We start from the raw sequence: 7596 nt of genomic DNA on the forward strand, positions 1-7596 counted from the left end.
TTGCCCAAAATCAGATGATCCCAAATTGTTCCTCCCGCCTCTTGCGAGCTGCCAAGGCACGGGGGTCCCTGGGGCCAGACATTTGGAGGGGGAGGGGGAACATAAGAAGCCACGGCCACGCTGTGCCCCCCCGTAGCAGGATGGCCACCACGGCCACCCCCGCGTCGTCCTGACATCAGCTGTAAGATATGTGAGGAATGAAAACGCCTGGTCCCTGTGATCAGGAGGGCCCGGACAAAAGGCTGCCTTGTGCTCAGCGCCTGCGTCCGGGGGGTGCTAGGAACAGCCCGGGTCCCATGCGAGAGGCAGCGGGCCTCTGGCTGGGAAAAGGATTGGCAAAGCGGGATCCATCCCTGCTGCAGGGATGCAGATGGTTCCTCAGCAGCAGCTTGAGACTGTATAGTGCAGAAAAGAGGATGAAATAATCGCAGTGATTTGCTAACGATGTCCAGGTTACTTCGGATGTTGTAGTTAAAACTTATTTTTGTGCTGTACATCTCCAGTATCCTCAGCCTGCGGCACAGGGGAGGATCCTGCTCCCTCTGGCAAGGCAGAATTGGGGCCAGGAACCCCAGGGGCACATGGGCATGGGGACAACTGACCTCTGAAACAGGTCTATGGTGACATTCAAAGTATGAGGAGAGAGCAGACCGCCTCAAGCCTGATGTGCACCCAGAGCCCCATGCGACCGGTGACCACGGCCTCCGCGGTTAATTAAACCAGCAGGCTGTTCCCAGGCGGTGGGGACGTGCCTTGGCTCAGCTCCTCGGACATCTGCAGGCAGCTTCTGCCTGCTGCCTCCCCATGTGGGGTGACAACTGGGTGCTGGGACCAGCCTCTTGAAACTTAACAGCAAAACGGATGACCGGCAGCTTTCTTGGGTCAGAGTTGAAGTACAGGGTACGAAACACAATGGATTCTGCTTTCTTTTTCCTCCCCCAGTTTTGCCTGTGTGGGTGACAGAGAAAACCAGCACCTCTTGGTTTATCACCCTGCCAGCGTCTCAGACGGTGTCAGCTCAGTGACTATCAGCAGCATTTAATATTCTTAGAGGAGACAAACGTCTTGGTAGCAAAGGCAGATTTATTTGCTGCAGGGATTTATTTGCTGCAGGCACATCAACAGCACCCCAGCTTTGGGGTGCCCCCCCGGCACCCCGACCTGTCCCTGTGAAGGGGCTGCTTGGCCCTGCCTTTGCCAGGGATGGAGGGCAGTTATCAGTGGAGTGAGATGGGCCGTGATTTGATTTCCTGGAAATCTCTTGCTGTAGCACCCAGGTGTCTCCCGTGTATTGCAGCACCCACGTATTTGCAAGGAAAAAGCCATCTCAGAGGTCTGGGAGTTTGTCTTTCCCAGTTAGGGCTGAGAGGACGGAGCATCCCTGGGGGCTGCCCTTCCAGCAGGACCACCAGCCCAGGCTGAAGGCAGCAGTAAGGCAATATTTTGTCAATTGCTCCATCTAGTGCCATTTCGGCAGAAAAAGCGGTGGGAGTGCAGCACCCGGAGCTGGTGCAGCCACGCAGCTGGAGGCTGTGCGGCTTTCCCATGGCTGGGGGCTGCAGGGTTGGTCAGGATGCAGCAGGTGCCCCCTGGTCCAGCACTGGTGACATCTGCCATGGGCAAGGGGCTGGGGAACACCCTGCCTACTTCGTACACTTGGAGGTGGAGTGAAAAGAAGAGTAACAAAGGTACAAAGTGATTTCTTGATAGTTGAAAATCTCACGGAGCATCACATGAGGTTTCCAAGGGCAGATGTTTCCATGTGAGGGTTTATAGTTCCATTTTGAGCAAGGCAAGAGAAATACATTAAATGAAGGAAAGGCTCTTGGCCCGGGGTCTGCAAGGGGATTTCAAAACTCTGGCAGGGCAGGGATAAGTACCGGCTGCTGATATGCCACTGACACCCAGGCGTCGCGCGAAGACCAGGGACCATGCACCCCCATGTCCTGGTTTGAGCTGGAACAGAACCAATTCTCTGCTCAGAGATGTTTCAGCATATTTTTGCAGACCGTGTCTTCTCCTAGAAATGACAACGCTTGATGTTTACAGTTACTGCCAGGGATGGGGATGCAGGAAGGCTCTGGCTTCTGCATGCTCCTATGTATTCCAAGGTCACTGCTAAATCTTGTGTGCCACCTTGGTGTGCTGAAAGTAAAAGAGTCGTAAGGAAGTAAAAACGTGGCACTTGCGAGAAGGAGAAGACAGAACACGTGACCCAAACCGGACCAGCAAGGTGTTCCATTCCATACGTGTCATATTCGGTGTAACGCTGAGGGATCACAAGGGTCAAGCCCTCTTCTTCCACAGCCAACATCCAAGGAGGACTCTGGCCTTTCTGCCTTCAATCCCAACCCATGAGTTGCTGAATCCAGCTCCTGAATGCCATTCCCATCTGCTGCTGGGGCCAGCCGGGACTCTGGGGACTTCAGTAGTGGTCGTGTATATATTTGTATATATATCACTATTTTCTTATTAATATTTTCTTTTTGTCAATATGGCTTCATTAAAGCAGTTTTATCTATTTATTTTTTTCTAGCCCATAAGCCTCTCTCCCTTATTCCTTTTCCCATCACCCTTTAGGAACGGTGAGGTGTTAACAGAGAGCATCCATCACTCATCTAGTGGCCAGCTCAGCCTCAGCCCAGCACGTGCGATCTGTGAGATGAAAATCTGGCATAGAGGGAGTTAAACAACACACAGCCAGCAACAGCTCGGGCAACCATCCTACCCAACTCCCTGATTTAAAAATCAGTAATATCATAAAATGTTTGCCCACATAATGATAATTTGTCCAGTTTTTTTGGCTGCCCCCGATGCAGCAAGTTAAGGGGTTTTGTGAGCACTGGGAGTTGCGTTCTGACTCTGGCTTCTCTAGCAGCAGCAGTAAAGCTCCCAGCTAAGAAATAAACCTCTCTCAGACAGGCACGATCCCACAGGCTCTCCTCGCCAGTTGAAGCTGCTTTCCAGGGAGCAGCGGCACACGCCAGGCCAGTATATCATCAGGAATAAATCCTGCAGAGAAACCAGGCACCGCCAGCAAGGGGGACACCTGCAACGGGGGCTTCTTCAAGCCCAAATGCAGCTTGGAGCAAACAGCGTCCCTGTGAGGAGTGATTTTTGGCATGACTGTGCTGCAAAACACCATCTCCAGCAAATCCACCCCATCTCATGAGGTGAGCACTCACGTAGGCCTTCGCTGGGCAGCATCGCTGCTGGGTGTACAGAGGATCATAGGATCATTTGGGTTGGAAGAGACCTTTGAGATCACTGAGTCCCCCCTGCTCCTCCAGCACTGCCAGGTCCCCACTGCCCCCTGTCCCTCAGCACCCCCTCCACACGGCTGGGAAACCCCTCCAGGGATGGGGACTCCACCACTGCCCTGGGCAGCCTGCGACACGCCTGCACAACCCCAGCGGGACAGAAATGGCTCCTCAGGGACAACCTCAACCTCCCCTGGAACAACAGGAGGCCAGTTCCTCTCGTCCTGTCGCTTGTTCCTGGGGAGCAGAGACCGACCCCCACCTCGCTCCAGCCTCCTGTCAGGGAGTTGTCAGAGCCAGAAGGTCTCCCTGGAGCCTCCTTTGCTCCAGGCTCAACCCCCCCAGGTCCCTCAGCCGCTCCTCAGCGCATTGTGCTCCAGACCCTGCCCCAGCTCTGTTGCCCTTCTCTGGACACACTCCAGCCCCTCAAAACATGACCCCCCCCAAACTCTGCGTTCGACCAAGCAAGGAGGTTGGGCTTTTGCACAGAGCTGAGACCCGTGGGCTGCGGTGGGAGGACAGGGGGTACCACTGGGGCCCAGCTCAGCCCCTGGGGAATCGGGAATAAAATCGGCTTCAATCCCACCAGCCTCACAGAAGCAGCAGAGACCTCGGAGCCCACGTGGATGGGGCTGAAGGCAAAGCCAAGGTGCTCCTTGTTCCTCTTCCATTTGGGATGCTGCAGAACACGGATTGCTCAGCTTTGCTGCTGTCCTAAAAGGTCCAGCTATCACAGGGCTGAGGATGTTACGTCCATTGCTGCCAAGAGGAAAACAATGACCATGACAGTGTTTAACCAGAATGTAAATACAGCTAAATTATGGATGTAAAGTGCGAAACCATGGAGAAAGATGATAATGGAATTATATATCAATGCTCGGCACAACTGTAAAACCTGATGTTTTATACATGTGTAACATTAAATTAATTCACTCCGGTTCTTTCAGGTGAAGGTACTTTAACTGCTGCATCTCGGCATAATCACGTCACCTCAACGGGCTCTGCATGTGCCGTACTTCCAGGGTGGTGATCACCATTGATTAATTACGGGGAGTTTAGAGGCGTTACAGCGATGGCTTGTGCAGCAGCGCAGTGCGACAGAGTCCCTTCACCTCTCCAGGCTGCTGGACCTGCCTCTGCCCCGGCCCACCCGGCGCCCTCTCAGGCTGCACCCAGCGGGTGCTTCTGAGGCTCAGTGCTTGCCAGCGGGCATCATGCCTGGACAGACTTGGTTCCCTGGCAAGCTCACGTGGTGGGGAGGACACAAAACCCCAGAGCATCTCAAACCCGGCCTTTGGAAGGAGTCTACACACAGGTCTAATGGCTCTTTTCTGTGCAGAGTTAGCCAAGAAATGCGAACAGTCCTAAGATGGCTCCTGGTGATGTCAGGGATGTCCTTGACGGTGTCACTGCAAACTGCGGGATATCCTCTGTCTCTCCAGGTGATGGAGGGACTGTGAACAGCATGTGGCCCTTCTAAAAGAAAGGGCTCTGACAGCTGAGTCCTCAAACCAAGACAGGAGAACCCTTCCCACCGGTACCTGCGAGTTGAAACAGTGGTGAGCGGCACCTCAGGAGGGCTGCGAGATGCCTGTGGTATAGATGTTTCTCCTGGAAGATTCCTTTGTGTTGGTTTTGATTCCTTCTGGCGCAATAATGATTACTTGGCACCTTTGTCTTCACCCTCCTGGTTTTGCTGTCCTGATCCTTGACCATTTCTGTTGGTGTTCCCCCGATCCAGGCTAGAGCCACCCCAATGAGAGCTGCAGCTTTCTGGTGGAAGACAGATGTGCATCGGATGGCTCCCAGCGACTGCCTCGTTCGGGAGCCGTCCTCCTCCCTGAACCACAGCCGGCTCCACCACAGCCTTCCATCACACCAACAGCCACCGCCGCTCCCCCAGAAGGGCAATCACAAGCCCTGCTTGGAACAGCACACAAAGACATCTCATGCAACAGATTTTACCAGTGACTTAAATTAAAAATCAATAAATAGCTCCGCAACTACTTATGTAACTGAGCTTTATTTAGAATCTCTGAAGTCATAAAATGTCTCATTTTACTGATATACATAAACATACAATCAGGAGGTTTAATTGCTTTTTCCCTTGCACAGAAACGAAGTTTTAAACAAACCAGAACACCTTAACCCAGACAAGCGTAATGCAAATTTAATTATCTGACTTGGTCCTGTACATGGAGCACACGCTTCTCCGCACGGTCACTGGTTTATCAATTAGTTGCAGTATCATTTTTGGCAGTAATATATTCAAAACACAAAGTGCAAATTACAAGAAGCAGAAAATGTTCTCTCTCATTCTGAGCAATGAGAAGTGCAAAATACCTCAGCTCATAAATTCTATTCTTTATGTATATGAACAGTGTGTGCATAATCGGCTAATAGGCAGGTGGGTAAAACTTCATAGATTAAATGTGGCAACAGCTTAAAGTAGGAATGCAGCGGTTCTACAATCAGAGGAATCAGAGGAGGAATCATTTCCGCTTGTCCACAAGTTCCATCTGCTGTTTCTGAGGGCACCTCTTCACCTACCTGCACACCGCGGATTCTTCTGCAGCCAAAGGCCGCTGGCTCCAAATTCTCCTATTTGCTACATCTGGATGTATTTCTGTGTGCCTGCGCTCGAGGTTCCGCCAACGCTTCGCTTGGCAAATCAAATAGTGCAGTGGGAATCCACTGAAAAGGTGGAGTCTCTGCCAGCATATCATCGGGATACCCACAGGCTCAATGCACTTCGTGATTACCTAAAGAAAACTTTTCAGTGACATAAGAAAACCGTCACGAGGGCTAATCGCAGCGTGCTCGTTTGGGTGGGGTTCATCTCGCTTCAGTGACATGGGGGAGTCCCTGCTCTAGCTAAAACATACTGGGCAACAGTACCTGTAACACAAACCCTGCGCTACTCCGTTACATTACTACAGATTTACTCTGTTAGGTTACTACCGATTTACTCCGTTATTATGCTACAAATTTTGAACCTTCTTTCCATTTCATTCCAGAGATTTTTCACAGAAAATGAGCAGCCAACTTTGAACCCCGTCCCCATTTCATTTCTCCCAACTATATCATCATTATGAATTAGAGCTTATAAACGACACCAAATAGTCCAAATCAGACTGGGCTGCTTCCTCTAAAACCCTACTGCTCCCCTGGACAGGAAGATTCACCCACAACAACTGCCATTGCTGTTAATCTCCCTGCCAAATTCATTTGCTAAATCACTAAGGCTGTGGTCACATAATCACTGCAGGAATGGCTGTGACACTTAACGAGGTTCCTGACTGTGGGCTGAATGTTCCTGCATCCCACCTCCAACACGCAGAGGGGGACAGGCCTTGGGAAGGCTCCTCATGGGCTTCAGCACACTCTCACCTGGCTTAGCTTAAAAAAAAATAACTTGGGGGATTTGGCTGAGCTGACCAACCCATGGGAGGGGCTGAGGAACCCCCTTCCGCATGCTCTGGAACAGGCACAGCCAGCCCCGGGAGGGCATTGCCTTAAACTGCCGTGGTGATCACCTCACACTGCCTGGTGTTATTTGGCATTATCCAAAATTGAACTCCAGCAGCCCCAGGAGAGAAGCATCCTCTGTGATCCGTGAAAGCCTCTTCCTGCACTACCTGATCCTGGGGAGAGTCTCGGAAATAGGAAATGGTTTGCTGGTTTGGATTAACTTCATCCAGCCTTAAAGACAACGTAGAGGAGACTGCTCACCGTCATGACTGGAATTACAGCATTGCGGTGTTGAAGCAAACTTTTTGTCTTCATTAAAGCTTCAGGATGAACAATTACGCTGCAGCTTGGCACGACAACAACTGCCTTTGTATGCAACATGCCTGGCATATAGCAGCACATTTTTTCTTTAAAAATATAATTAGAATAGAACGAGATCAGTTGTTGCTGTTCATGCTGCTGAAATATCTGAAAAGGCTCAACATTTTAAAAGCCTAAAAAAATAAATTTCCCTCTCCCCTCGTTTATTTTTCATGCTAAAGGCTGTAAATTGACACATCACAGTAATTACCTCTGACTAACTTCCCTAGACCTACCCAAAGAGATAAACACGAGAAGTTCACATTTGACTATCAGACTTACTGTGCTGAGCACAAATAATTTCCCAGAGGAGAATTTGATATTTCATCATTTGGAACAGTGGTAATTTAATTACATTGCTAATGTTTTCTGGCATACTTGAAAGGACAATTAGCATAAGTAAATCACGAGTGAGATGACAAGTCACTCGGCATTTATTTCTGCTCATCAGATGAGATCAGTTGATGATCTAAATTCTCTTTTGTGTGCGAACTGATTCCAGGTT

Source organism: Buceros rhinoceros, unplaced genomic scaffold (assembly GCF_000710305.1).
Source record: "Buceros rhinoceros silvestris isolate BGI_N320 unplaced genomic scaffold, ASM71030v1 scaffold11340, whole genome shotgun sequence".
Classification (NCBI taxonomy): Eukaryota; Metazoa; Chordata; class Aves; order Bucerotiformes; family Bucerotidae; genus Buceros; species Buceros rhinoceros.